This window comes from Geotrypetes seraphini, chromosome 8, assembly GCF_902459505.1.
Source record: "Geotrypetes seraphini chromosome 8, aGeoSer1.1, whole genome shotgun sequence".
Classification (NCBI taxonomy): Eukaryota; Metazoa; Chordata; class Amphibia; order Gymnophiona; family Dermophiidae; genus Geotrypetes; species Geotrypetes seraphini.
The window spans coordinates 107850673-107872095 of NC_047091.1; the positions used below are offsets into that span (position 1 = coordinate 107850673).

The following is a 21423-nucleotide window of genomic DNA, read 5'->3' on the forward strand; positions in this document are numbered from 1 at the left end:
GATATTACAAAGCCTCTGTATCGCTCTCCATGGTGCAACCACACCTTGAATATTGCATTCAATTCTGGTTGCTATATCGCAAAAAAGATGATATAGCAGAATTAAACAAGGTTCAAAGAAGAGCGACCAAGATGGTAAAGGAGATGGAACTCCTCTCGTATGAAGAAATACTAAAGGGGTTAGGGCTCTTCAGCTTGGAAAAGAGACAGGGCTTAACGGAGATATTCTTAAAGTTTACAAAATCCTAAGTAGTGTAGAATGGGTGCAAGTGAATTGATTTTTTTTACTGTTAATAGGGAAATATTTTTAAAGCCAATAGGAAAAAATATTTTTTCACACAAGAGAATAGTTAAGTTCTGAAACACGTTGCCAGAGGATGTGGTAACAGCGGTTAATGTAGCTGGGTTTAAAAAAGTTTTGGACATGTTCCTGGAAGAAAAGTCAATAGTCTGCTATTGAGAGAGATATAGGTGAAGCCACTGTTTGCCATGGAATTGGTAGCACAGAATGTTGCTACTATTTGGGTTTCTGCCAGGTACTTGTGACCTGGATTGGCCATTGTGGATACTGAGGTTAGATGGACCATTGATCTGACCCAGTATAGCTATTCTTATGTTATGTTCTAGGTCTCCACACCTAACTTGGGCACCAGCATTTACACCAGGTTTCATCAGGTGTAAATCGGCGCCCAAAATTAGGGCACAGGAATCAGCACTAAGCATGATTGTATAAAGAGCATGCATCCTTTGTAGAGTCATGCTTAGCGCTGATATTTTCTGGTGCCTAATTTTGAGCAGGATTTATAGAATCCATCCCCATAATGGCTACTTAATGTCAACACAGTACACATTAAAACACCTTAATAAGGATATAAGTGGAGGTGAAAAATATAAACAGATAAGACAGAATGCAGGCATTGGAAAATAAAGGAATTAATCTAAAATTGTACGTGAGGTCAGAAAGGTGCATGAATATGATCTCGGCTAGGACAGTGAATAAGCAAATCCTGCGGGTGCAATATGTCGTTTCAAATGATTACGCATCCTGAACAGTCATTTCACAACTGCCCCTCTCATCTTGGAGCCCTTCTTAAATCAGAGACTTTTCATTCTGCTTGCACCCCGATAGACAATACCCTTCTAAAGCATCCCACCCCTACCCCAGGACTACTCGCCCTGGTTAGACCTCTGATATATTTCTTAATGGCAAAATTAGTCTTACATATTGATTTCCACTTTCTTTCCATAGAGTCAAGTCATGCTCGTTGCCCGGGGGTAGGTAGACATGGGTGAGACCTTTTTTGTTTTAGCTAACTGAATACATCTGTGACAAGCTCACTGAGCTCCACTCTTTAGATATTTTGCTTCAGTCTGACTTTAATAAAGATATATCCACTTAAATATGGGCAACAAATATACTTCGTAGTGATTACCAGTTATTTATACGTATTTAAAGTTCAATTCTAAGTAGCTTCATTCAAATAACATAATTGTTATTATCATTCAATTAAATGTGCATTCTTATCCATGTTCACTTCTTCCATTAAAACTTTATTAGCGTCAGCATCAACAAAGTCTGAGAAGCGGCAAAGTAACGAGAATAGTTTACCCGATCAAACTCATTCAGCCGCAAGCTTCCTCATAGGCTTTTGATGCATACCCAAAAACGCTTAAGCAAAACTGAAGTGTATTCATTCCAACATGTATTTGTAAATATATATTTATATACAGTATTTTCAAAAGCACTTATCTGTAGCGTTGGTGTTACAACAATCGCCAAAATAAACTGCCAACATGCATGTTTTGCTGTCTTCATCAGGGCTTGGCGTATCATTGTGTCTTACTTTGCCGCTTCGGAGACTTTGTTGATGCTGACATTAATAAAGTTTTAATGGAAGAAGTGAACATGGAAAAATAATGATGTTATTTGAATGAGGCTACTTAGAATTGAACTTTAATAAAGATATAGCATCTATAGCTCATTTTATGAACTTCTACATAATCTTTCTTTCAGACTTCCTAGAAGAGCCCTCTTGTATATAACCCCTGCCCCAAGGCTGTCTCTCTATGGTGGCTAGGGAAGGAAGAGTGGATGGAAATGTTATAAAATAGAGGACACATCCCCAGGTAATTGGGTTCCAATTGGAGCCCTACATACACAAGCCCTAAATGCAGACATTGGGTGGCACCATTCAACAATATATACAACTGGGAAGAATTTCAAAAAAAGGTTTGTTCCCAAAATATCTGGATAGGCAAACAACTAGTAAAGGAACAGGCTACTTTAAATACCTTTTTAAACGAGTAAAGGTGCTCAGAATCCAAGATGGAAAAAAAAAACTTCAATTTGGGGTACAAACCCCTAAAAAGGCGTTTTTTATAGAATCAATCATTGCACCATTTTGAGTAAAAAGGTAATAGAGAGTGCTTGTTGAGAAACACTCAAGTGTTGAGTGTTTCTCAACAAGCACTCACTATTACCTTTTTACTCAAAATGGTGCAATGATTGATTCTATAAAAAACGCCTTTTAGGGGTTTGTACCCCAAATTGAAGTTTTTTTTTTCCATCTTGGATTCTGAGCACCTTTACTCGTTTAAAAAGGTATTTAAAGTAGCCTGTTCCTTTACTAGTTGTTGACCATTCAACAATAACCATGGCTCTTATCTTTCATCCAAAGACCCTCAGGTAATTGGGTTCCTTTTGTAACCCTACAATCACAGGCCCTAAATATAGCCATTATGTGTCACCATTAAACAATGACCATGCCTAGAGACGCCAGATTTATTCATGCAAAAAAGAGAGCACGTGGCCCCTTTTCGTTCCACCTCGTCTTGCTCCGTTTCACCCCCCTGCACCACCCCATTTTGCCCTCAGTCCTGCCCCCACACAAACCTTGTTTTTTCTTCCCCAAGTCTGGACCGTGTCTGGAGGACCTCCGAGCATGCATAAATGCGACGTAATGACATCACATGCACCCACACATGCATGTGACATCATTGTGTTGCATCCACGCATGCTTGGTGGCTCTCCAGACATGGCCTTGAGCTCAGGGCCTTCCAAAACCTGGACAAACTTCCGGGTTTTGGAAACCCATTTGGGCACCCAGATAGTCCTTTAAAAAGAAGACATGGATGGGTTTTTGTGGATATCTGATAACCCTAACCTTGCCTCTTAGCTTTCCCCGAGAGACATTTGCAGATAATTGGGTTCCTTTTGGAACTTTACATTGACAGGCCCAGAATCCAGCCACTAGGTATCACTAAAGAATGATGACCCTGCTTCTCCCCTCCCCTGGAACTGTGAATCATGTATTAAAATTTGTTTAAACCGTCCTTATCACAAAAGCAAATGAAGGTGGGGTACAATAAAACTACTCAAGTGGAAAAAGAACGCCATTATCATATAGAACAGTTAACAAGCATGCGACATTCCCACAACTCCACTATCAAATATATTTTGCCACAGCTGACTGCAAACATGTCTCTAACACAGAGAACCCCACAAGAATAGATATTCATAAAATGTAGGATCTGATATTTAGAAAACCTTCCTTCGAAGGCCAAATTTAAAAAGTACGTTTTGAGCCTGACCATAAACTGCCAGAAAGAGAGAGAAATAGACACTGTTCCATAAGAACAGGGCAGTAAAGTAAAAAGCACCTCTTCCTGTAGATTCCCAATAAGCCTTTGACAGACTGGGCAGGACTATTCTATGGTCATTAAGGGACTCATTTTCAAAGCACTTAAACATAGGTTTCTATGGTATTTTGTGTGTCTTAAGTGCTTTGAAAATGAGGCCCTTAATGATCAAAGATTACTTGTTGGAATACTGTATATGGAAGGTGGCAAGATAATATAGGATATTCAATAGTGGAGTACCACAGGGTTCTATAATGGGACTGGTGCTATTTAACATATTTATAAGTGATCTGGAAATTGGAACGACAAGTGAGGTCATTAAATTTGCAGATGATGCAAAACTATTCAGAGCTATCAAAACACGTGTGGGCTCTAGCGTTTTTAGCGCACGCAGGAAATTACCACGCGCTACGCTTCTAGAACTAACGCCAGCTCAATGCTGGAGTTAAGGTCTAGCGCACACGGCAATGTAGCGCATGCTATTCCGCACGTTAAAGCCCTAACACACCTTAGTAAAAGGAGCCCATAAACCAGGGATCTCAAAGTCCCTCCTTGAGGGCCGCAATCCAGTCGGGTTTTCAGGATTTCCCCAATGAATATGCATTGAAAGCAGTGCATGCACATAGATCTCATGCATATTCATTGGGGAAATCCTGAAAACCCAACTGGATTGCGGCCCTCAAGGAGGAACTTTGAGACCCCTGCCATAGACTGTGAAAATTTGTAGGAAGACCTTAAGAAATTGGAAGACTGGGCATCTAAATGGCAGATGAAATTGAATGTGGACAAATGCAAAGTGATGCACATCTAGAAGAATCCAAGTCATAGTTACCTGATACTAGGACCCACCTTAGGAGTCAGCCCAGTGTGCAGCAGCGGCCAAAAAGCAAACAGGATGCTGGGAATTATTAGGAAAGGGATGATAAATAAGACCAAGAATATCACATTGCCTCTGTATCTCTCCATGATGCAACCTCACCTTTAGTATCGTGTTCAGGTCTGGTCGAGATATGGTGGAATTAGAAAACATAAACCAAAAAACAGGACTTAGTAGACTAATTGTCATCAACATAAATCGATGTATGCTCTTAAGCTCTCAGACGCCTGCGCTGATTGTTCAAAGATTTTAAATCAGCTATTGCAGGAATGTGGTACCTTTCATCGAGCTGTGAGCTATACTCATAAACTTTTTCTTTTAAAGTGCTGACGTGCCTTGTGCTAAACAATAATAAAGTGCTCAAAACAGTACTTAACATTAAAAAGCAACTTAGGAACGTGATATCCAACACTTGTCTTGCTTGGTTATGTCAGCACCATTTTTTGCTGCATAACCAAGCAAGGCTGTACATTTAACTTTCAGACCCCTGAAGAAGCCGATGAGTTGGCGAAACAGGGCCCGTAGGGTTATAAGCTGCAACAACAAATAAGGGCAATGTTAGGAAATTCTACTTTACGGAGAGGGTAGTGGATGCCTGGAATGCGCTCCCAAGAGAGGTGGTGGAGAGGAAAACTGTGACTGAGTTCAAAGAAGCGTGGGATGAACACAGAGGATTTAGAATCAGAAAATAATATTAAATATTGAACTAAGGCCAGTTCTGGGCAGACATGCACGGTCTGTGTCTGTATATGGCCGTTTGGTGGAGGATGGGCTGGGGAGGGCTTCAGTGGCTAGGAGGGTGTAGATGGGCTGGAGTAAGTCTTAACAGAGATTTCGGCAGTTGGAACCCAAGCACAGTACCGGGTAAAGCTTTGGATTCTTGCCCAGAAATAGCTAAGAAGAAAAAATTTAAAAATTTAAATTGAATCAGGTTGGGCAGACTAGATGGACCATTCGGGTCTTTATCTGCCGTCATCTACTATGTTACTATGTTAGGAACAGCAATTATACCAGTGCAGAATTAAAAGACAAGTGTTGGATATCACGTTCCTAAGTTGCTTTTTAATGTTAAGTACTGTTTTGAGCACTTTATTATTGTTTAGCACAAGGCACATCAGCACTTTAAAAGAAAAAGTTTATGAGTATAGCTCACAGCTTGATGAAAGGTACCACATTCCTGCAATAGCTGATTTAAAATCTTTGAACAATCAGCGCAGGCGTCTGAGAGCTTAAGAGCATACATCGATTTATGTTGATGACAATTAGTCTACTAAATCCTGTTTTTTGGTTTGTTTTTGAGGACTGAGTCCATTGTGATTAGTTCGGAATTAGAAAAGATTCAAAAAAAGAGCAACCAAAATGAGTTGGAGATGGAACTCCTCTTGCATAAAGAAAGACTAGAGAGATTAGGGCTCTTCGGCTTGGAAAAGAGATTGCTGTGGAGGAGGGGGGGATATGATTGAGGTATACATAATCCTGAGTGGTGTAGAATGAGTCAAAGGGAAATCAATTTTTCACTCTTTTCAAAAAAATAGAAAGACCAGGGTCACTCAATGAAATTACATGGAAATACTTTTAAAACAAATAAGAGGAAAATTTTTTTGCCAGAGGATATCGTAACAGCATTTAGCATATCTGGGTTTAAAAAAGGTTTGGACACGTTCCTGGAGGAAAAGTCCACAGTCTGCTGTTGAGACAGATAGGGTGAAGCCACTGCTAGCCCTGGATGGGTAGCATGAAATATTGCTACTGTTTGTGTTTCTGCCAGGTACTTGTGACCTGGATTTGGCACTATTAGGATACTGGACTAGGTGGACCACCGGTCTGACTTAGTATGGCTAGTCTAATGTTCTTAAGTAATGGAGATACATGGTCACATTGAATGGTATAACAAAGAATCTTTGCCGCTGTGTTCTGTAATGTCTGAAAACATTTTAATTTGGTTTTTGATATCTCCAGAGTAACCTATATTACCGTATTTTCACACATATAACGCACGCGTTATACACGATTTTACAAACCGTGCATAACCATGTGTGTTATACGTGTGAGCGCGTTGTGCAAACTTTTTTTTTCATTCTGATCCGGCATTCCCCCTGCGAACCGGCATCCTCCCCCCCACTCGCGTCACCCCCCCCCCCCCCACGATCCTACATCCCCCCCAGCACCGCAAAGACAACTCTTACCCGATTGGGCACCGGCACCAGTACCAATGCACAGGATGTGCCAGTGCCAGTGCCCGAAGAACCTCCCTCATTGGGTTGGGCTGGGCTGGGCGGTACGAGAGAGATCCTCCTTCTTCCTGTGCTGGGCTGGACTAGGCTTTGAGCATTTGTGCATGCTCAAAGCCTTCTGGTCTCGCTCTCTCCGAGATTATCTCGGAGAGAGCGAGACCAGAAGGCTTTGAACATGCGCAAATGCTCAAAGCCTAGTCCAGCCCGGCACAGGAAGAAGGAGGATCTCTCTCGCACCGCCCAACCCAGCCCAGCCCAACCCAACGAGGGAGGATCTTCGGGCACTGGCACATGCTGTGCATTGGTGCTGGTGCCGGTGCCGATGCCCAATCGGGTAAGAGTTGTCTTTGCGGTGCTGGGAAAGATGTAGGATCGCGGGGGGGGGTAACGCGAGCGGGGGAGGAGGATGCCGGTTCGCAGGGGGAATGCCGGATCAGATTATCTCGGATCAGAGGGGGAGGGGGGGTGACGCGAGCGGGGGGGAGGATGGCGGTTCAGAGTAGGCGGGAGGAGGTTTTAGCATGCGCGGTATACGCGTGTGCGCGCTATATTAAAATTTTATTACAAAAATTTCTGTTCCCCGCGCGCTATACCCGTGTGCATGTTTTACACGGGTGCGCGGTATATGAGTGAAAATACAGTACACAGCATCCCTAACTTTAGCTGACATGAAAAGCAAAATGTCCAACTTGGGGATGAAAACAGAGACCGTCCACATGGCTGGCCTTGACTATGTTTACACAAATATGAGTGGTGGGGTTTTCTGTGGAAATTTTACTAGCACAAGTGCAAAAAAACTCATCATAGAAGTTTTCAGTCAGAAAGAATGCCCACAGGTTCCCTTCTGAAACTTGGTTTGCAAGTACTTGTAGGTTATGCAAGGGAGAGGGTACTGTTTGAAAAGTCCTCCATAAAATGATTCTCATTGGGTCATTAATGCATTTAACAAATCCTCGTTTATCTTTGCAAACTTTATTAGAAAGTTTTATAGAATTTGGAGACTTTTCTGGCTTCAAATTAAATATGGACAAATCTGAGGCTTTAGCAACTAATGAAAAGTTTTTGGCATTGGAAGAACCAATTCCATTGTTTAATTTTTGAGGTTTGGGAGGTTCGTACATTTCCTAGACAAACTCGTTTCTTTTTGAAAATTTGGGACCCATATATTCAAAATCTTTCCTCTAGAGCACAAAGGATGATTCTTAATGTTTTATATTGAAGCTTTGGAAACATTCATTGCATTTCAACATCTAGTAATTTGTGTCACCTTCCATTCTCGGGGAGGGGAGGGAATAGGAAGGATGATAGTAATATGTATGGAAATACTTGAATTGTATATTTGCTTAATTCATTCATTACAATGTTATAATTGGAAATAAAAAATAATGGGGGGGAAGGGAACAGGGGGAGTGTATAGAGGTATGAAATAGGTCATTTGGAAATATCTTTTGGAGGAATGATAGAAATATGTATGGAATAATTAGAATTGTGAATATAATTGTAATGAATATCTTATTGTATTATATTATTGTATATTTATTTGATTCCTTCAATAAAATGTTATAAATTAAAGATACAGATACATTTTTCTGCAGTGTATTGTTCATAGCATTTGTAGAAGCGAACAGAATTCCACCAGAAGGTACAAGTATAGTCCAAAAATCTTGCTGATTACCAGTTTCTCAAGATCTGTTGGATACCAGTAAAAATTAAAGAGTCTTATGAGCCTGGGTTTGCAAGTAGAATTTTTAAAGGAAGAGTTCAATGAGTGAAGAATTACCATTTCAAAGTCTATTTCAGCTGTATTGCCAGTTATTTCTTTGATAGGGGCCCAAATATCTGTCCAAAAAGGATATGTTGACATTCAAAAAAGCATATGTTTTATGGTATTCAGTAATTAAGTTGCAGTGCCAACATTTCTTTTAATAACTTTTTTTAATGCACGTTTAAACTTTTGAAAACATGCAAATGGATTGTATGCGTGTTCATTCATGGGATAAGGTGCATTTAAATCAAGCTTTTTTGCACTAAAATTGTCTAAAGCACATTAACAAGCCACAGGCAGTTCACCCCTATAGGATCTCAACCTTTATGCAATCCTGTGCACGCCTTGTAGTGCTGTCTAAAGGTTTAATAGCAGCAAGTCGCTTGTTCTCTTTCTTTTTTTAGATCTGTTTATGGCCCACAAAGAAATGGGGAGGAACATCATTTGGTAATTTCTCGCTGTTCAGCACCAAACTGCTCTGGTCACACTTCAGTCTCGACAGGTCAGCGGGTGGGCTCGGCATGCAAGAAGAGAACAGAAGATGCTTTCCGATTTGCAGACCCTAAAACTGCTTTCCAGCTGAGACGCCTCGCCAGCCTGATTTATCTGAAACAGGCAACATCCCACTTCCCGGGAAATAGCCCTCTCCTCCCTTCTAGAAATTATGTCCTCCCCTCAAAAACACCATCTTTTACCATTCCCTAATCAAGAGCACTGTCTTCTCTGTGTAACAATGGGGAAGCTGTCCATATGTCCTTTTATTTGGGTTTAGCCCACACCCTTAAAAGGGCAGCTCAAGGTGAGCTACATTCAGGTACTATAAGTATTTCTTAGTCTCTGGAGGGTTTTCAATCTAATTCTGCATCTGAGGCCTTGGGTTACCATATGGCTCCAGAAAAAGGAGGATGGATTCAGACATCCGGGTTTTACTTCTGTTGTTTTCAATATCTGTCTCTATCTAGCCTCCTTACTTCCATTGCTTTCAGTGGAAGTAAAACCTGGATGTCTCAATCCGTCGGTAACCCGACTTGATAAGTTATATGATTCCTCCAGGGTCACAAGGAGTGGTAGCAGAATTTGGATCCTGACTTCCACCGTTCTTAGCCCACTGTTTAACTACCATGCTGCTCCTTGGTCCCCAAATACAATTGCACCTCTTGGGTACACACAGGGTAATTAGCAGCTGGATTCATTCATTAGCTGGACCAACCTAGCAGCAGGCTCCTATGTGGTGAAAGATGTGCAAGAGAGGAAACGCAGTGCTCTCTAGCACAGTGTTTTTCAACCTTTTTACACCTATGAACCGGCAGAAATAAAAAAATTATTCTGTGGACCGGCGGTTGAAGAACACTGGGCTAAGTCGTGGGCCAGACCTCGCCCATCTCTACCCAATGTCCCCCCCAGACCCCGCCCCCATAATAGTACTAATTTCACCTTGCACGTCCCTTGCCTCATCTAGAAGCCTTCCCTTTGACGTTGCAACGTCAGAGAGAAGGCTTCAGGTTCAGGCGCAGGATGCCCGTAGGAGCCACTGGCCGTGGCTTTGTGCACTGAATCAGTTAAGAAGAGGGAGCTGGCTCTAAGATAACTCCGCATCGATCACACTGTGGATCGGCGGTTGAAGAACACTGTTTTGGGTCTGATGCATGTGCTAGCCCTGTGGACCGGCAGGAAATTTCTGTGGACCAGCACTGGTCTATGGACCGATGGTTGAAGAACACTGCTCTAGCACCCTGTGTAGAAACTTCTGGTTTCTTTTGTGTAGCTAGCCTCTCACTAGGAGCTTTAGTAGTCCCTGACACCTTGCCGGTTGTTTTAAATATGCAGATATGAGAAAGAGAGGATTCTGGTGGATAGGAGGAGACAGAACTCAGGACCTAAACTGGAGGAAATGAAAATGCAAAAGTTGGAAGCAGGATACCGTGCTAGATGGACCACTTGCCTAACCCAGTACGGCTGTTCTTATGCTCTTGGACAAGGCTCTTAACCTACTGCCTCCTCTGTGAACAAAGGAAAATAGTGTAGCTGAATGTAACTCACCTTAAAAAGATGTAAGCTAAATCTAAATAAGTGAAGTAATAATAATACTATCAAATTAAAAGCCAGAATTTCACAAAGGGCAAGGCTGAGCCCATCAGGGGTATTTAGGAGCTCTAGAGAAACTCTCAGCCTTGTACCTCCTCATAGAGGAATCACTTCTGAGGCTCCTTCTACCTGCAACACCGTTTCTTTCCTGATAAAGGAGAGCAGAGGAATAGGCTAGATTGTAGATCCATGACCCTGAAGAACCAGCAGCATCAAATCAATCTGAAAGTTTGCTTACAGCAATCCCTGGCTTGGCATCACTCAACATGTTTTGGATTCGCTCGTATTCTAATTAGAAATAAATTGATGGACTATGATGACTGGTCGCAGGAAGCCTGAGTCCAGCCGTTCTCATGCATTTTTGCTTTCTGATGTAGGTACAGTCCGTTCTTGTTATTAGCGCTTTCCTGATGTGCAATTTCACATATCCGCGGTTGCATCTTTTGTGACCAATATTCCCCATTTGCACCGCTGTGTTCGCGTATTCGTGGACCTGTTCTGAAAAAACCCCCAGCTTTCTTTGCTTTCGTTTTAACTTCGCGTCTGGCATTCACTTCCAGATTTGTCCCCAAATGTCCAGAGAGTGAATTACAAGCATTTACAGTGCAGTCCCGTGCAGGAATCTAACCCTATTTTCTCAATAGGATCCACTGTTCACTTTCCACGATTTTGAGGTGCAACGTATACTGCTGGAACCGAACCTCTTTTTTTCATTATTTGCAATTTCTTGGCTCGCGATCATTTTTGAGAACTGTACTACCGCGAATAACGATGATAATAATGTTGATTTGTATTGAGGGGGTGGGGTCAGTACTACAATACTTGGGAAATTTAACACTGTCAGAGCTGAAGGGGAAAGTAGGGTTACCAGACATTTGGATTTCCCCGGACATGTCCTCCTTTTTGAGGACATGTCCAGGGGTCCGGACAGCTTTTCAAAACCCGGCACTTTGTTCAGTGACGTCAGGATGGCATCTGCGCATGCACAGGCAATGTGGTGATGTCACACGCATGCGTGCATGCATGTGACATCGCGTCATACCAGCGCATGTGAAGATGCCCTCCCGACAAGCGACCAGGTTGAGGGGATGGGGATGGGGGTGTAATGGGGTGTGACTCGGATGGAATGGGGTCGGGATGGCCTGGAGGCGGGGCCATGGGTCCGGATTTTCATTCCCAAAAAATCTGATAACCCTAGAGGAAAGAACCTTATTACTCGAATAGTAGAGAGTGCTATAGGGCAGGAATGAGGTGCATTTGCAGAACTGTATATGGAGGGGTCTCATTTCTGGACTAGGAGAGGGTGTCACAGGGCAGTTGTGAGGTGCATTGGTAGAAATGAGGACAGGATGGAGTCTTGGGGCCGAAATGATAGTGAATGTAATCCTCTCTGAAGCACTTGAACACCAGACTTCATTTAGTGCTACCAGTAGACCCCAAGAAAAGGTGAGCCACTTCCATGAGCGACGCTTCAGTCCCTGCCATTTCTCCGTGTAAGATGACCTTGTGATTATGAGACTCAGCTGCTGAAAATGCAGAACTGGCTTTCACAGAAGGGATGAATGCTTAAACCAATAGAATATAAAATGTTCTGGAGATGCTGTTCAGTCACCGTACACTTCTTTATCAGCACTCCTCTGCCTGCAGCCCAGTCCAGGTGATACTTAAATTCAGGAATAAAACAGCATCAGCAGAGGCAGGGAGGAGAGGACCCTTCCCATCTGCGATTGCATTGCTTCTCCCCATGTTGTTTTTTTCCATCCTGTCTGTCCAAGGTTGCCATTGTGTAGGAGGCTGATTTCATAAGTGGTTGGAGACTTACCCAAGATATAATCCTTTAAGGAACCAGAGGATGCTGGATGCACAAAGGGGCTATTTCCCGTAGCTGGTGCTGTGTAAGTCCCTAGAATTGGAGTCAGTCTATTGAGGCGGGGGAGGGGGGGAATGCTTATCTCAAGGAAGTGGTCTGCTATTTTTAGTCATTCCCAAAATACTAGGACTAGAGGGCATGCAATGAAGCTACTAAAAAGTAGATTTAAAACAAAATGGAGAAAATATTTCTTCACACAACGTGTAATTAGACTATGGAATGTGGTGAAATCAGTTAGCTTAGTGGGGTTTAAAAAAGGTTTGGATAATTTCCTAAAAGAGAAGTCCATAGGCCATTATTGAGATGGCTCGGGGAAATCCACTGCTTTTATTCCTAGGATAAGCAGCATAAAATCCTTTTTACTACTTGGGATCTAGGTAGGTATTTGGGACCTGGGTTGGAAACAGGATACTGGGCTTCATGGACCTTTGTTCTGTCCTAGTATGGCAATTCTTATGTTCTTATATTCTGTGTCTAGGGCAGGGGTGTCAAAGTTCCTCCTCGAAGGCCGTAATCCAGTCAGATTTTCTGGATTTCCCCAATAAATATGCATGAGATCTATTTGCATGCATTGCTTTCAATACATATTCATTGGGGAAATCCTGAAAACCCGACTGGATTGTGGCCCTCGAGGAGGGACTTTTACACTTGTGGTCTAGGCTAGGGCATCCCTGTGTTTATTCACCCTACTGCTGAACAGATTTCTGCCGGTCCCCTGGCTACTCTCTCTCACTCAGATTCAAGGAAGTTTATTGGCATGACAACGTATTCATGTTTTGCCAAAGTAGTAGATAAAGTGGTTCAAAACTAAAAGAAAAGCCAATTATATTAGTTGTAAATTGTAATAACATTACAACAAAAATTCTCAGAACACTGGAAGGTCAATACAATAACAAAGGCAATCTCTAGGTTCTGGAACTATTCATATTATCTCTGGTCATGTTACGTTTCTGGCCTGATGGCGGGATGTGACATATTTTACTGCTGAGTCCTCTGTTTCCCTGTAGGATTATACAAAGTTTTTCCAGCTCATTCTTTTGGGGGGGGAAGTCTTTTAAGTTTCTCAGCCAGTGTTGGGAAATGTACATCTCTGTATCTTTGTATGCTGCAGGGAATAAGAGGAAATGCATTTTTGTTTCTATTTTTCCAGAGTTACACTGCATACAGAGTTTGGCTTCTTGGAATTTCCAGTTCGGTTTATGTCTGAATATTTCTGTTTCTAATCCATGGCTCCTTAATCTGTACCTAGTGGAGATCTGGCTGTGTTCTGCCTGTGACCGAGGTAAGCTACTGTATTCTGCTAGCATGCATGTTCTCTGTGGGAATCTATAGCAATCTGGTTGCTTCTGCTTTTCCTAATAGAGATGTGAGTCTGTTTTGTAGAGCTGTTAAAATATCTCCATGTTCTTGGCGAGGGAGGGGGGGGGTTCTGCTGGAGTCTTGGGAGTTGATACTATCTTGGTATCATAGGTTTGCTCTATAGTTTAACTTTATTTTTGCAGGGTTTTAAGTTATTTCACAAAGTGCCTGGCAGTGTGGGGAGCTCATACATCTCACTGAGGTGACATCCAAATTGGAATATTAGAGTAGTGAAGGAGAATGTCCTAGTTCTGAGTTTCTCTGAACTCAGGCTGGATTGTACAGTATGTAGGACACTCTCTGTGTGAAGATTACCGGTACAGCCTGTGTAGACCATTGAAGGCCTGACCTGCTTTCGCTGCGCTTTTTCATCATTCTGCCAAATAACTCTTCCAAGCCAGACAGTAACTAGACTCAGGAGTAAGGCAGGAAAATTAATTTTTCAAAGAAATGGTGGCGAAAGCATGGAGCAGCCTCCCAGGAAGAGGTAGTAGAAGCCAATAACAGTACCGGAATTTAGGAGTGCATGGAACCAGCACAGAGGATTCTCAGAGTCAGTAAATTACCTTGAGATAGACATCAAGCAAAGACTGGGGGTCTATAAGGAGAAGAGAAAATGGGGAGACTGGATGGGTCGTCTGGTCTTAACTTGTCATCACCGTCCTCCCTTTCTGTGTTCAGTAGGGTAGTATGCACAGAAGAGGAGAGGACACTGGTATCCAGAACTTTTTTTATATATGTTTAGAAAGCGAGTAGTTTTCTATGTATGGGTGATGAGGAAGTGAGTGGAGGAGTAGGTTAGTGCTGCCTGATTCAGGGAAAAAGTTTTCAATTCGATTCAATTTGCTTTTCCTGCCCAATTAGGTGTTGTTGTTTTTTTTGAGTGGGGGGTTTCAAACATCTTGGCAGGTTTATTTTGTAGCCTTTTTACCTATCCCACCCCCCTTTGCCCTCTCTCCAACCCCACCCCGGCACTATGGTGTAAACAGAAAAAGACTTTTCCTCTCTCTGTTAGATCCTAGTTCACGCTTGCTGTCTAACACCAGGTCTGGCAGGATGCACATTTCAAATCTGACATATTGTAATCACAAAACAGAAAATAAAATTATTTTTTCTACCTTTTCTTGTCTGGTCATTTTATTATTCAAATCATGTTGGTCCCAGGGTCTGGTTTCTGTTTAACTCACTCACCAGGATCTCCTGCCCATTTGACTTTTTCTTCGTTCTCCATGCTCACCATCCATCTTTCATCTCTGTACCTTCCCTTCCTCTGCATTATCCAACATTTTTGTTTATTTCCCACTGTCTGTCTACCATTCCTATCTCTCTCTCTCTCTGCCTTGTGCCCTGGGTCAAACCTTTCTGTTCCCTTCCATGCAGCATGTCTCCCTTCCTCCCCTCCATTATCGTGTTCAACATTTCTTACTCTCTCCCTGCCCTCCACCTTATGTCTCTCTCTCTCTCTTCTCATTGCATGTCTCCCTCCCCTCCACCATATTCAGCATTTCTCCCTCTCGCTCCTTTCTACCTCTTTGTTGCATCTCTCCTTTCCTCTCCTCCACCCCATGTCCAACAATTCTTCTCTCTCCTCTCTCCCCTTAACTCCTTGTGCAGCAGCTTTCCATCCCTCCTATCCTCTGTGCAGCACTTCCCTGTCAATCCCCCACCCCCAGTGAGACTGGGTCTCTTAAAGCAGCAGCAGCGGTGGCCGGCTGGCAGAGGAAATTCTGTGAGCAGGCTGCTTGTGGCTTTCTTCTGCTGCATCATTGGTGATGTCATCAGTAACACGGCAGAGGGAAGGGCCCGGCAGGGCAGGTCATGAGCAGCCTGTTCAGAGCACTGCTTCTTCTAGCCGGCCGCCACCACCGCTGCTGCTGCTGGTTTAAAGAGGCCCGGAGACATATCAGGTCTTAACGGTGGGGGGGGGGGGTCACTGAATCAGTGAGTCCAACTTTTTTGGTAAAACAAATCAATTTGAATTAATTTACTCAAGCATTCAGGCCCAGATTCTGCAAATGTCGCTTTTAGTGGCAGCCACCAGCAAAAGCGGTGCCATTTGCGTCTCCATCACACAATGGCACTGTTTTCAGAATCGTGGCCACATCTAAAGTAAGCAGTGTAAATGTGGGCCAGGGTTTTCCAGCGCCTACTTTACACAAGAATCATGTCCATAGAGGCGCCGAGGGATGCCTACTTCAACTTCCTGCATAAACCATGCCTGGTGTAGACATAGGCATCCATAGGCACCTCCATGGACATGATTTGGCAGCACTGTTAGAAGGTATCTGCAGGCGCCTACATTTTTATTCTTTTAATTGGTTTTAAATGACAAGGTCAATCGCTGCTCTGTTCATCACCAATTAAATCAATTAAGGTAGGCAGCGGTAGGACACCTATTGCCGCCTAACTGCCGGCGAGGTTTTTAAAATCAGGTCCTCAATGTCTTCTTGAGATAGTCAGGATAAAGCCTGCGATGCTGTTCACTCCTTGCAACAAGGTCTCAGCGGGAGGCCTTGTTGCAAAGGGTTGAACAGCATGACAGGTCTTATCCTGACTATTTCAAGAAGACATTGAATGCTTGAGTGGTTGGAACGCCATTGGTTGATGATTATACCAAAGTGTACGTGTTTAGCTATTAATAAAGTAAGTTAAATTTCTTTTATTTTTCACAATAAAGTGCAGATATTGAAGGTTCATTTAATAAAATACTGCTAGTTTTTTTTGCATAAAATGTCTTTTTAATCATTATTTGATGATATAAGAACTTAAGAATAGACTTACTGGGTCAGACCAAAGGTCCATCAAGCCTAGTAGCCTGTTCTCACGGTGGCCAATCCAGGTCACTAGTACCTGGCCAAAACCCAAAGAGTAGCAACATTCTATTAACTCAGAGTAAGCAAGATTCCAGAACCCCAAATAGCAGCAACATTCCATACAGAATTCCCAAAGGGTAGCAAGATTCTAGAATCCCAAAGAGTAGTAAAATTCCATGCTACCGATCCAGGGCAAGCAGTGCTTCCCCCCATGTCTTTCTCAATAACAGACTATGGACTTTTCCTCCAGGAAATTGTCCAAGCCTTTCTTAAAACTAGCTATGCTATCCTATGGTTTCCTATTATTTTTTGGTTGTAACACTGTATTAGTGGGGGTTCTAAGGAATCCGATCCCGCTTGTTGTAATAAGCATATCTGAGACTCTAGTGTTCTTTCTGTGCTGTTTTATTGTTCTTTTTCAATAAAACAGACTTAACATAAAATGCCTTTTTATCAATGTATCATTGCTGAGTGTGAAAACATAAAAGTTATAGCTATAATACCAAGAAATGTGCTCCATTAAGCAAAAATAATAGCACATTTTAAGAAAAATGGAGCTCTATGTAATCAGTGGCTTGGAGGAGCCCCAGGATGGGCTTTAGAACATTTAAAAAAAAATTTATTTTGTGATCAAGCACAATCAAATTCATGGAGAAAAAAAACATCAGTTTGCACAGTTTTTCCAACTGTAGGTTTTTCTGGACAACCCTAATGAGCAGGGATATCGCCAGCAGCATAAAGGAGGTAATATTGTCACTGGAGAGATCCCATCGGGCTAAGAATTGGTGCAGCACCTGCCACACTTACACAGAGAGGTTTGAAGGTAGCGTGTTCTCTCTGCAGGAGGGAGCACCTGGGGGGTTGTATAATGGAAACAGCCAAGTGCTTAGCAGCTTCACTAAAGTACATGAAGATGCAATTTTCAACAGAAAAGGAAACTGAAGTACAGGGGATCATGACCTGCAGTTCCAGGCAGGAAGCCTGACAGCAAACATGAGGAAATTCTATTTTACAAAGAGGGTGGATGATGCTTCGAATATCCTTCCAGTGGAGAGATTAGTAGCCAGCACGTTTGAGACAAATGCAGAGGGCTGTAGCAAGAGGTAGGATAAAGAACTGGAGGGAACTGGTGCAATTAGGGGATCGATGTTTCATACTGGCATTTGTATTAGGTGTCTTTTTAGTGGTATACGTGTAATTCAATAACAATAAGCCTGTTTAGGAGTGGAATAGAAATTGATACATGAGTAAAAGTTTGAATACTGGTTTGTATGTGGAAACTTACACGTTTGTCTACCTGGAACAGTACAGAGTGATAAAGAGAACCAGGAAACAGACTTCCAGGATTGGGGGTCCAACCCTGGAAAACTCGTAGGTATCATCATAGGGAAGAGAAAGGCAGATGGCAGGGGCAGCAAGCTGATTTGGTTATATTCCTCAGGCAAAGGGAGAAGAGAGGGCTTCTGTAAGCTTATGCAGTGAATAGGGGGTGATCCCACCCCCCTTACTGCCTACAAGTGATGGTGTCTCTAGAGAATGACACAGGGACAGGTACCTGCGGTCATCTGCAGGGTGGGGATGGGGGACAGACTCCTGCGAGGAGGGGGCAGGGATGGGCACAGAGCCCGTGGGGACAGGGACAAACTGCCCTGTGTCATTCTCTAAAAACCCGAGACTGGTATCACTATGTAAAAACTTAACACATCTTAGACAACTGACAACCGAATTCAATGATTTAAAAAAACTGCAGAAGCTGCTTTTGGATTTCATTGAATCAATGTTAAATGACATCATTTGTGTCTTGTCTGCTTTTGATGTGGCAACAAGAGTCTTGTCTTCTGATCAAACTCCTACCATGTGCAAGGTCCTTCCATCACGTGCCCAGCTGCTCAAGCATCTTACTTTAACTGCAACAGATTCATCCATCGTTGCTGGCATCAAGGAACATTTCCAACATTTAATAGACTCTTATTTTCTTGTTCATCCACTCCACAGTTTAGGTTTTCTTCTACACCCATGTCTAAAAGACAATCCAGTTACCTTCCCACATGATGTTAAAACATAAGCAACTGAATCTTTGGGAAGGTTGTACCAAAACCAGATAGAAATAGAAGGCTCTATTTTTGATTTATAAAGAGTTGTATAGAATATTGTCCATTTTTATACTTTAATAAAAGAGATTAAATATAAAACCATAAGTGTTCGAGGCTTGTACAAATAAGAACAGAATCTGCAGGGATGGGGATGGGACGGAGGCGGAGCTTGCAGGGGTGCGGACAGAGGTTGTGGGGATGAGGCGGGAATGGGGACGGAGACAAAGTTTATCCCCATATCATTCTCTAGATGTCACAGTGGGTTGGATTTCTGTCTGCCATGGATCTTATTATTGTAAAGCTTAAAGTTGAGTGACTGCGTGCTTGGAACTAGAAAGTATTCATTGCATCTCTTCATCCCCCTGCTCAAGTCTTTCATATTCATTACGAGTATCCTGTAAATCTGCCTGAGCAGGGGGTGTACCAAACACTTGACTGCTGCGCTTTCATTCAGCCTTTTCCATTGCAAAGGCAAGCGGTGTCTCACTTCGGCTCACCACACAATTGTTTCCCATGTACTCACCTTTATAGGACCCCCAGGGACCCCTGAAGAAGACTTTTTGTCGAAACGCAGACCGTGTTGGGTCCTGTATCCCTAGCGGACTAGGTCCTTTAAGGCTCTTATGTGGTTGATTTACTTTTATGTGGATGGAATTATTTTATGTGGATGATTTCAGTGTACCTTTGGAACTTTGACACTTTCAAATAAAGTCCATTTAGGAACATCATCACTCTACAGAGTTGTTTTTTTTTGTTTTCTTTTTTTTTTTTGGTTCTTTCATTCAACACCTCTGCTCTGTGTGCAGTACATTTATCATGCATATTCCTTGTGGTATTCCGAAAACCTGACTGGCTAGGGCGGGGGTCGGCAACCCGCGGCTCCAGAGCCGCATGCGGCTCTTTTCCACCTTTGCTGCGGCTCCGGTAGTGTGTCACGCAGGAATGCAGCTTACAAGTCCGGCGTCGCGGCGGGAAATAGCCATGCTGAGCAGTGAGCTCAGCACACACAGTTGAAAGCCTTGCTTGCTGATTGGTCCGGCGGCCCCGCCCCGCCGTGCCGCCGGACCAATCAGCAAGCAAGGCTTTCATCTGTGTAGTGCTGAGCTCACTGCTCAGCGTGGCTATTTCCCGCCGCGACGCTGGACTTGTAAGGTGCCTGAAAAAGAAATCATCCTGGCCGGGGTCGGTGTCATGCTCCGGAGATCTACAGCCTTCCTATCTCCCTCTCCCTTCTACCTGCTTCCGGCCACATCCCCTGCTCCGCGGCTCTCTTCGGCAACTCAGCAGCAGCGATCGACACAAGCTTCTGACGTCGGGGCCTACCCTCTGCGAGTCCCGCTTGTTTCAACTTCCTTTTTCCACAAAGGCGGGACTCGTAGAGGGAAGGCCTCGATGTCGGCAGCTTGTCTTGATCACCGCTGCTGACGAGTTGCTGAAGAGAGCCGCGGAGCAGGGGGGTGTTGCCAGGTGCAGGTAGAAGGGAGAGGGCCAGATGCAGGACTCGTGGGTGAGGGAGGAGAAGAGAGAGGGGAGGGAAACAAAAGGAAATATTTCATACTGGGCTGGGCCGAAGTGGAGGGAGGGTGGAAAGATTCTGGCTACAGGGTGCATTAACAAAGGAAAAGGGGGGAAAGCTGAAAATGGAGATAGTGACACAAAGAAGAGAAAGAGTAAGCAGGACCTACTGAATAAGGATAGAGATACAGAGGGGACATGAAGAGGAGGTGAAATAGAGACATAGAAGTAATGCTGAAAAAGTGTGTGGGGGGAGATAAAGACATTGAAAGGGCAAATGGTGAACATGGCGTAAAGATAAGGACAGAGACAAATGAAGATTCTGAAAAAGTGGTGAGATAGGGATATAGGTGAGATGGACACAAAGAAGGGTGATGCTGGAAAATAGGTGGAATGGTAATTCTGACAGACACAGAAGGGAAATGCTGGATCAAGGAGAGATGGGGCTCAGGCTGGATGGAATGAGGAGAAATGCCTTGTTGGCCCGGAACTTCCTCTCCTACGTCAGAATTGACGTCAGGGAGCGGAATGCTGGTCAGCGCAACACTTCTGCAGGGAAAGCTTGGGACAGCGGTGGCTTGGGGGCTGTTCCCCGATTGCAGTGGCAGCAAACCGAGTGGCTTGGGGGACGGCACGGAGACAGAAAGAAGGGGGAACAGGGAGACAGAAAGAAAAAGTTGGGGGAGAGAATGAGGTCTGGAGGAGAGGAAACATACAGGAGGCTGAAAGAAAGGAAGAAAGATTGGATGCACAGTCAGAAGAAGAAAGTGCAACCAGAGACTCATGAAATCACCAAATAGCAAAGGTAGGAAAAATGATTTTATTTTCAATTTAGTGATCCTGTATATAGCATTAAGATAAGAAACAATATATGCAGTGTTAGATTTGTTTTATAATGGTTTTGCGGCTCCAAGTTTTTTTTTCTTTTCGAAAACGGGTCCAAGTGGCTCTTTATGTCTTAAAGGTTGCAGACCCCTGGGCTAGGGGGTGTCCTGAAGACTGGGTTGAGAACCCCTGGTCTAAGCTAACTGCTGTTAATGTGTGTGGAGGAGCCAGGAGAAGAGGAGGAGCCTAATGGTTAGTGCAGTGGATTGAGAGTTTGGGAAACTGGGTTTGGTTTCCACTGCAGCTCTTTGTGACCCTTGGCAAGTCACTTAACCCTCTGTTGCCCCAG

At 43.4% G+C, this 21423-nt stretch overlaps 1 protein-coding gene across 3 annotated transcripts in view; it reads left to right on the forward strand.

Moving 5' to 3' along the window:
* The window catches only part of SEMA6B (semaphorin 6B), a 241785-nt gene that overhangs the window by 108098 nt on the left and 112264 nt on the right, over nt 1-21423 (forward strand). Inside the window, exons 1-2 of one of the 3 annotated variants that reach the window (XM_033954397.1) lie at nt 9051-9313; nt 13620-13751. The exons of 1 other annotated variant lie outside the window; for it this stretch is intronic. The gene's annotated coding sequence lies outside the window, so the exon portion shown is untranslated. Of the gene's footprint in view, nt 1-9050; nt 9314-13619; nt 13752-21423 lie in introns of those variants that run through there. One more of the 3 variants, XM_033954396.1, reaches the window with a different exon arrangement.